The sequence below is a fragment of the Alligator sinensis genome, unplaced genomic scaffold (assembly GCF_000455745.1).
Source record: "Alligator sinensis unplaced genomic scaffold, ASM45574v1 scaffold293_1, whole genome shotgun sequence".
NCBI classification, from domain to species: domain Eukaryota; kingdom Metazoa; phylum Chordata; order Crocodylia; family Alligatoridae; genus Alligator; species Alligator sinensis.
The window spans coordinates 2049585-2059519 of NW_005842158.1; the positions used below are offsets into that span (position 1 = coordinate 2049585).

The following is a 9935-nucleotide window of genomic DNA, read 5'->3' on the forward strand; positions in this document are numbered from 1 at the left end:
CGGACCCCACCCCTCTTTCCTGCCTATGCAGGGGGCCGGACTCAATGATCTATTGAGGTCCCTTCCAACCCTAACATCTATGACTTTATGAATCTCCCTACACAGACGTGTCTACTTATATAAAAACTGTCCTCATGCCTCGCTTGGAGTGATGCTGATCTCTGTCTGTGTGATGAAATGTAGTGCTATGTAGATATACCTGAGCTAGTTCTAAGCAGCTCCTACCAGATTCAGTCTAGCTGCATTAGATATCTGCTCTAGGAAGGCGAATCCTCCTGAGAAACAGGGTATTCAGCCTGAAGCTTCATGCTAGATTGCTCTGTGGTGCTTTCACAATTAGGTAAGGGATAACTCTATGGCACTGCAGATATACCTGCAGTGGTTTTTACCTGCAGAGGCATACAGATATACTTGCAGGGGCTTTTACCAATCAAATGGCCTCACTAAAGCAAGAAAAAAAAATACTGATTTAGAACACAGGTGTCCATCCTGCAGCACATGGGCCACAAATGGCAAAGGCAGCTGCTGTGTATACCCAAGCTCCAGGCTCTCAAAAAATAGATGCACCAGAAAGGAGGGAGTGGGCATGACTTTCTGGCTGCCTGGAAGAGAGCAGCAGCAGGACACTACAGTGAAAAGAGTCATCAGGTGTCACACCTAAGAGCCAGGTTAGACTTTCCCTGGTCCAGCAGCCGCTGCCAAATTGACAGCATCAGATGCTTGATCATCTGCAGTAGTCACAGGGCCAGGGAAGATTGACCCTGGCTCTTAGTAGAGACATCTCCATCAGCAATATCCAGCCCCAACTCCACTCTGTGCACTGGGAGCTTCGAGTCTCCCTGCCCGTCTGCCTCCATTGTGGTTTCCCAGGACACAATCTTATCACATATGCATCTGGGAGGTGGGCATCAGAGCAGAATCTGGGAGGGGGCCAGGGTTAACTTGTGGCATGCCTGCCAAAAACATTGCTTACCACTGATTTAGAACAAGAGCAGTTCGAACAAGGCATCTCTATTCAACAGTAAACTGTACTGGATGCATACCTGCTTCTTCTCCGGCGCTCACCATTCCCTGGGGCTGGAAGCCCCAGTTCCTCAGACTCTCCTACAGACCATGTCTGTCAGCCTCTAGTCTCAGAAAATTATTATCAAGTGATGGTCTGGACAGTTCCCCCGGTCACTGGCCACCCTTTCCCTGCCTTGGGGATATCCTTGCAAAACAAGGGTTGATGGAGAAGATAAGATTATTGAAGCCAACAGTCTCTTCATAGCTGGTGCTCTTATCTGGAAAACCACTGGGTTGATTCTCTATTTCTTCTTTTCACATTGCTCACTATAACCAAGAGCACTGGCATATGATGTTCTTTCCAATATCCCAGTATAAGTTATATGGCTTTTCCCAACAACTAGTTTGCATATAAATATACGTATTTTATTTACAGTAGTGACTATATTATGGCACATCAGCTCCACCTCTGCCACTGACCTTAAGGGACGGTCACTGATATTAGCCGAACTGGGTGACAAATGAAATGAGATTTTTTTGAAAATTTCATGCAGGTATTTTGGTAAAACCTTGACATGGTGTGTTCACATTTTCCACACACTTATCCAACACATTCTGACTCCTAGCTCCCATGCTCAAGTCCTGTTAAATATACTTTTGCTTGAAGATGCAGCATCTGAAATCCCCTTACAAGAAGCAGGGTGGAGAGTGGTCTTCCAATTTCCATTTCACTCCTGTGCTGCTCATATACAGCAAGGATATAAGGAGTGCTGGCATGTCAGCTGTTCACACTCCTGCCTAAGTTTTATGATCTGTAAAACAGGTATAACAAACTTCACTTAGTTTTTTGAAGTGCTTCCAGGATTTCTGTAAGTGAATTAGGTGGTTTACGGTATCCAGGTTGGAGCTGTATTGGTCTAGAAGAAAAGGCAATCAGGACTTGTAGTAGAGATGATATCCTTTTTTAACCAACAAGAGTTTTGCAAATAAAGAAGTTTTTTGGCAAAAATCTTGATAAAAGATATCATTTCTGATATGATTCCTGATTGCGTTTAGGGGGGTTGAGTATTTTTCACTTACTCTAGCCTTCTCCCACATCTTTTATTTTTTAGATCTATAATCTGTTTCCAGCCCTTGGATTTCTCTTCAAGAATTACAAGACTGTTCTTCAAAACAGGGATGAGTTTCATGCTTTTACACAGGTTATTTTCAAAGAACACCTCAAAAAGCTGGACAAAAATGACCAGCGAAGCCTTATTGAGGTATTCTTCGTAAGACAGAAGGAGGTAATCAGTCCCTACAGCGTTTTCCAACTTGCATGTTTCCTTCTTGTATCTTGGAGTTAAAGGCTCATTGTATGGAAGTCTAGCATTGGCATTGCACAGGACTAACAAAGTCCTGGAGTTATGCAAATAGCTTGCTGCACTTAGCTCCCTCTAAACCACGCGTTACCTAAAATTTTGGGTCTTGCAGTTTGTTCGAGGTAGGAGGATAAATTGAGGATAGTCACATTTTGCTGATCAATTCACAATTAATGTATACAGTCCTGTATTCAGGATCATGCCAGACATACAGTAAGCATTATTTGGACAAGGAAGGGGACAAGCTGAGGGATAAGATAACAGAAGACACAGAGAGTGTTTGATGGGTCTGAATGCACTCAGTCATTAGGGACCGATGAACTTCATCCCAGGGTACTGAAGGAACTGGCAGAAGGGATCTAGGAGCTCTTGGCAATATTTACAATGTCGTGGGAGATGGGCACGGTACCAGAAAACTGGAAAAAGGCAAGTGTAGTGCCCCTCTTTTAAAAAAAGGCAAAAAGGAAGATCCAGGGAACTATCGACCTATGAGCCTCACCTCAACACCCAGGAAGTTACTGGAATATATTAAAAGGAAGTTCACTTGCAAGCATTTGGAGGAGGAAAGACTGACGACAAATAGCCAGCATAGATTTATTAGAACAAAGTAACTACTTGGGTGGATGAAGGGAATGAAGTCTATTTAGTGCATCTAGACTTCAAGAAGACTTTTGGCAAAGTCCCATGTAGCCTTCTCAAAGAAACTGGAGTAAGGTGGGCTAAACAAAACCACTATAAGGTGGGCAGACAACTGTCTCATAGCTGCAAGCGAAGGATAATTATAAATGGATCAAGATCAGATTGGCAAGAGGTTTCATGTAGGGATCTGTCTTGGGCCCAGCATTGTTCAATGTGTTTATCATTTGGATGCAAGACTAGAAAGCTTTTTGAGCAAATTGGCAGCTGACGTGAAACTGGGAAGGATCGTCGACACGGAGGACAGGAGAGCAATTCAGAAGGATTCTGACACATTGGAAATCTGACCCGGAGATAGTAAACAATCAGAAACACAAATACAAAATGGGTGACAACTGACTGAATGTCATCACTACATAGAAGGATCTGGGAGTCTTGGTAGATCACAGACTCACTATGAGTGTTTGGTGTGATGCACTCACACAAAAGTCACATGCAGTTTTGGGATGCATCAATAGAGACATTACGTGCAAGACAAAAGACGTGCTAAGGCCTCTCTACTCAGCACTGGTTAGGCCTCATCTAGAGTACTGTGTGCCAAGTTTGGCTCCACATTTTAAAGGGGATGTGAAGAAGTTAGACAGAGTCCAGAGGCAGGCAACAGAAATGATAAAGGGCTTTGAAGGCAAGTCTTATAAAGAGAGGTTGAAGGATATAGGCATGTTCAGAGTGTGGAAAATGAACTTAATAGGGGAGTCCTCGAGAAAGCACATTTTCTCTCTTAATGCAGAGAGCCAGATGTAGACCAATGGCTTGAAGCTGTAGCAAAGTACCACAGGTTTTGATTGGATATTAGGAAAAATTCCTTCACTGATAGAACAGTGTGATGTTCATAGAAACATAGAAAATGAGGGTTGAAAGGGACATCAGGAGGTCATCTAGTCCAACCCCCTGCTCAAAGCAGGACCATTCCCAGCTACATCATCCCAGGCAAGGCTTTGTCTAGCTGGGTCTTAAAAACCTTCAAGGATGGAGTTTCCACCACTTCCCTGGGTAACCTGTTCCAGTGTTTTACTACCTCCTAGTGAAAAAATTCTTCCTAATATCTAACCTAACCCTCCCCTGCTGCAACTTGAGACCATTGCTTCTTGTCATCTGCCACCACTGAGAACAGCCCAGGTCTATCCTCTTTCAGCCCCGCCCTTCAGGAAGTTGAAGGCTGCTATTAAATCTCCCCACCATCTTCTCTTCTCCAAACTAAATAAGCCCAGTTCCCTCAGCCACTCCCCATAAGTCATATGCCCCACTCCCCTCACCATTTTTGTTGCCCTCCCCTGGCCTCTCTCCAATTTGTCCACATCCTTTCTGTAGTGGGGCCCAAAACTGAACACAGGACTCCAGATGTGGCCTCCCCAGTGCTGTATAGAGGGGGAAATACACTTCCCTTGATCTTCTGGCAACACTCCTACTAATACAGCCCAATATGTCATTAGCCTTCTTGGCAACAAAGGCACGCTGCTGGCTCATATTCAGCTTTCTGTTCACTGTAACCCCCAGATCCTTTTCTGCAGAGCTGCTGCGCAGCCAGTCAGGTCCCAGCTTGCACTGGTGCATGGGATTGTTCACAATGGAAAAGACTGCCTAGGAAAGTTGTTGATTCTCCATCATTGGAGGTGTTCAAAAGGAAGATGGACAAGCATTGGTCATAGATAATTGAGGAGTAGCCATGCCTAAGCTCTACTGTGGGTATTTCCCATGCTTTTGGGCTTTACTGATTACCACTTGGGGCTGGGAAGGTTTTCCCTCTTCCCCCCCGCCCTCCTTCTGCTACATGTCAGGGATATATATTTTTTCCACCTTCCTCAAAAGTGTTGGATGGTGTCTGCAGCCAGGGATGGGGATTTTGCCTGGGGTGTGCCAATGCCCCTTTTGGGACACAAACTCGGAGATTCCTGGATAAAGCATCTTACCCTTCTGCTGCGATTCAGGCAGATCACCACATTGGGGGTCAGGAAGAAATTTTGCTTTGTAGCAAGATTGGTAGATTGAAGGGGGTCCTGCCTTTCTCTGTAGCAAGGCATGTAGACTTCTTCCTTGAATCTTTTGAGTGTATATTAACAAGACTCATAGCACCCGGACATTAACTGCTGTTGTTCCCCTGCTTTATCTGTAGCAGGTTCAGGAGTTATGTCTTGTGTTGTGTCAAGGTTGACTTGTGTACAGCAGATTTGTCTAGGATGGTTTGCATAGGGATGCTACCGCCTGTGTCAGGGAATTGGACAAGAGCAGCGTTTCTCAACCGGTGCGTTGCGACATCAAAAGTGGGTCACAAGAATATATAAAAGGGTCACAAAAAATCTTTAAAATGGATCAACAAACTTAAAAAATGGATTCTCCTTTAAAGGAGTAAAACGTGGGAAACTGTGGCTTTTCCCTTGCAGGCTGACTGAGCTGGGACCAGCCATTGATGTTTACAAATGTGTCCTGGTACAAAAAAGGTTGAGAACCACTGGACAAGATGATCTATCCAGGTCCCTTCCAGCCCAGCTTTTCTAGGATGCTGTGAAGCAAACACCAGGAAGTAGTGTTCATTTGCAGCACCAAAGAAGTAGGAAGAGACAGCCACTGGATGCAAACACGTGGGGAAACAAAAGGCACCAATGGGTGACTATTGCTCAGTTTGAGTGAGCATTTGAGGAACCTGTTTTACAAATGGAAAAGCAAGATGTAATTTTTGCTATTATATATCTTTACTGATGGGGTAGCTTGTCAAGGATTTTCTAGTAAAAGATGGAAAAGTTCTTCTTTAATTGTGATAATAAAGTAATAAATTTTCCCAACAGAGATTGCTTAAGGTGTTGACCTGAAGCGCTTTCTGACACGGTCTAAAGTGACCATGAGCAGAGTTGTTTGCACAACTATAGGTGGAAGTCAGCCAATGACGATGACTGTAGTGGTGACAGTGTGATATAAATAAGAGAGATATTTCTGGGGTTTGACCCAAATCCTCCCTTAGCTTTTTAAGCTTCAATTTCCCATAGGGAATCTTTTAGTTTGAATCTCTTCTTTTTTTTAGGAGAAAAGCGGCACCAATAGCTATTTCCATAATGAAAATTTAAAAAACCTTGTATTAAACTTGTTTAGTGCTGGAACGGAAGCCACTTCCACCACACTGCGCTGGGGCCTTCTCCTAATGATGAATGACCCTGAAATTCAGCGTAAGTACTTTCATCTCAGTTGTCATTATGCCTGACAGCCACTATCAAGGATTGAGTTGGGACCTCCAGAGTTCAAAGCATCAGTCTATATAACTTGAACGCCTCCATAGCTTCTGTGCATCAGGCACAAAGAGGGATAAAAAGTGACACTTTATCCATAGGATATGTGTTATGTTTTTCCATCTTTTAAATCTTGGAAACACTATGATAAATATAGAGTTATTCCATTCTATTCAATAGTAAGTCTTCAAATGCCCACTACCAGTTTTTTTGTCTTTGAAAAACAGGATTCATCAGAACTGAAACGGGGGTACGTGAGAGCCAAATATGCAAGGATGATTTGCCAATTGTGATGAATCTGCCTACGTACTAGTCAATGAGTGGTTCTTATGAAACTGTTGTAATTGGACTACCTCTATGGGAAAATGTAGCCACCACTGCTGACAAGAGAGATATTCTCGCATTCTTTCTCTAAACCCCCCCACCCCCCGAAACAATAGCAAAATCAATGGGAGTTTGTTAACCATTACGATTTTGACAGACTTCCATATTCTAGAATGCTGCGGGCCCAACACAGGCCTTCCATCCAGCTCTACTTAAATTAACATATTATTAGTTGACAATTTAATGAGGGGATTTAATGAGTGAGAAGAGAGTGGGTTAGTTGTATGATCTTACAAATGCTCAGTTCTGCTTTAATCCTCCCCATTAAAGACGATAAGTTCCAATGTTGTCTGCATCCCATTTTTTCTGGAAAAAGGGAACTTTCTGAGAGTTTACCTGCTATGCTGTTCTCCTTTTCAATGTGTATGATTTTTTTTTAGAAAAAGTTCAGAATGAGATAGCGACAGTTTTAGGTTCAAACCTACCATGTGGTGAACATCGCACTAAGATGCCTTACACAAATACAGTTGTCCATGAAATTCAGAGGTTTGCTAATATTGTGTCAATGAATGGACCTCATTCCGCTACCATGGATGTCACTCTCAAGGGCTACTTCATTCCAAAGGTGAGCTTTTCTAAGGCAGTATTTTCAATAGTACTTTTTATCAAAATTGTATATTATGCTTTTCAATGCCTTTTATCATATTCATGATTAAGAGACCTTTTTCGTCCAAGGAATAAAAAATAAGGTTGTGATTTTCAGGGAACTTACATCATCCCCTTCCTGGGCTCAGTGCTACAAGACAAATCTCAGTGGGAGAAGCCAGGTGATTTCTATCCTGAGCATTTTCTTGACCCTGAAGGAAAGTTTGTGAAGAAGGAAGCCTTCATGCCATTCTCAGCAGGTACCAGCTATATTTTTCTTGAATGTTGTAATGGATAGAGAATGAAGATTCAGCAGCTTACAACTTGGGCCTGTGATTCTTTCCAAATGTAGCTTCATATCTTCCAGTCCCAGTGGGACCCCCACTACAGTGGTGAACATTCCCCCACTTAATGAACAACTCCAAACCTACTGACAGGGTGTGCTCAGTAGCTTATTAGCATATACTGCTGCTCAGTAGCAAATTAGCATGAATACACCAATGTGTACTCACTTGCAAAATGCGGATGTGCTCTTCCATTCTGAACTGGTTTTACACAATCAGAAATCTATAACTTACTTGATAGCTATTGAAGGGGTTATTTCTCACCGTGCAGATAACCATAAGGTTGAAAGTCATTTCTTTACAATGAGGATTTTCATCTGTGATCCATACCTTTGTAACCTCTTGTTGTTACCTCCAAAGACCTGTGATGTCCTTGTGCAACATCATTTGAATGAGCACACACCACAGCAATTCAGTGACTATAAACTTAGTGGTCACATCTACACGTTTATTAATGTGCTTTAATTATGGTGCATTAAGTTTACTACCTGTAATACCAGGTACTAACAATGCGCCAACAATCGGCACTACTACTCATTAGCACAGATGAGCATTTTTTTAAGTTATATTAATGTGCATTAGACTAAAGCTACTGCACAGTAGTGCATTAGCATGGTTTATGCCAGCTGCACTGATGTGCAGAATTAGTCTTCTGCACATTAAGCATCTTATGTAGGCACACGCAGTGTTGTCTTTAGTCATTCTTATCAGACAGGTGATCAGACTAGCTGACAGCAGAGATGGTGCAGGATTAAATACAAATCCAAGTTGCATTTCTATTCTACTCTTTTTATGCATTAGAAGTGCTTACACAAAATCACATTATTCACTACACCTGATCAGTCATGTTTGGTGCCACGCACCTTATATTTTACTAGCTAATGAACTTATTTCATTGTGACATTCCTACATATCTTCCCAGATAGATACTAAGATTTGGTTGTACATTTCTACACGCTTTTCTTATCTACTAAGGCAGGTTGGACTAATGCTGTCCATCCCAGGATGTTCCTGACCAGATTCCAAATATTCTGATTTGCTCTACCTAGTGCTTTCCACAGAACTTCAGACTTGCAGATGTTAAGTCTTACTGCTCTTAGTCTGTCTTATGGCCTACACCTTTGTACTGGAATGCCAGCATGCGACTCCTTTATCAAGTATGACTTTGATAAAGAAGAGTAGCACTTGACTTGAAAGGGATGGAAGGGCTTCCTTCAAGTTAAATACACAGCTACATTCCTTCCTGAAGCCAAGTCTGATGAGACCAAACCATAAATGAAGGGGGCAGATGCAAAATATAAGTTGTTGTAGCTTGTTCCTCAAAAACAGCTTTTCCAAAAGTGAGTCTACATGTTCATTAATGCACCATAGTTACTGTGCTTTAAGTTTAGTACTTGTATAAGTACTATTTAGTACTTGTATAATCTTCTATATTTCAAAAAAGGAGGAAGCGGTACTGGGCAGTAACACCGGTGCATGGCTTTTTAGTGATGCCAGCTGTGCAGTAGCCAACAACTGCTGCTCAGTAGCATATTAGCATGATTTTGCCCTGCATGCTATTGCACTGTAGAATTAGGTTACTGCATGGTTAGTGTCGCATGTAGACGCACCCCAAAATTATGTGGAATCTGGATTTGGTAATGTGGTCTGTTTTCTCTCAGTTGAAAAGGTGTTGGTTTCACTACGGCTGAGCAAAAATGGTTATAAAATACTTAGAAGTGTTGAAAGAAGGTTTTCACTGTTGGCTTTTGGGGTTTTTTGTAAGGTTTCTGCAGAGTTTCTATTGATTTCTTCCTCCCCTCAAGAAACATTCTCAAATAAAGTTTTTTATAGAATCAAATATTTGCTTTCAACAATGTGTTGTTTAAAAAAGAAAATCAACTGTGACTAAGCCAGTCAATCAAAATTGGCAGTAAAGGACCAGTGGCCTCCTAACCAAAGTTTGCAAATGGAAATTAAAAAAGGAAGTAGCTTTGGTACACAGAGAGAAACAAAGGATTCTCTCTATTTCAACAAATTCTTTCAGGCAAACATCTGTTTTACCATAATAGTCTTAGGAGGAAGGTTATTTAAACAAAAAGTGCAAACAATTATGATGTCATAGGGATAACGGAGACCTGATGGGACTGCACCTATGCCTGGACCACAGGTATAGATGGCTATACCCTGTACAGGAGGGATTGTGTAGAGAAAAGGGGCGGGGGTGTAGCTCTCTATGTTAAGGAAAGCTACACGTCCCTGCAAGCCGATATTAGCGACCAGGGTGACGGCTGGAGACCCTCTGGGTTAAAATCTGTGGGGAACAGGGCACAGGGGACACAACGGCGGGAGCCTACCAAAAC

General features: G+C 42.3%; 1 pseudogene; it reads left to right on the forward strand.

Moving 5' to 3' along the window:
- The window catches only part of LOC102377496, a 19615-nt pseudogene that overhangs the window by 7063 nt on the left and 2617 nt on the right, over positions 1-9935 (forward strand).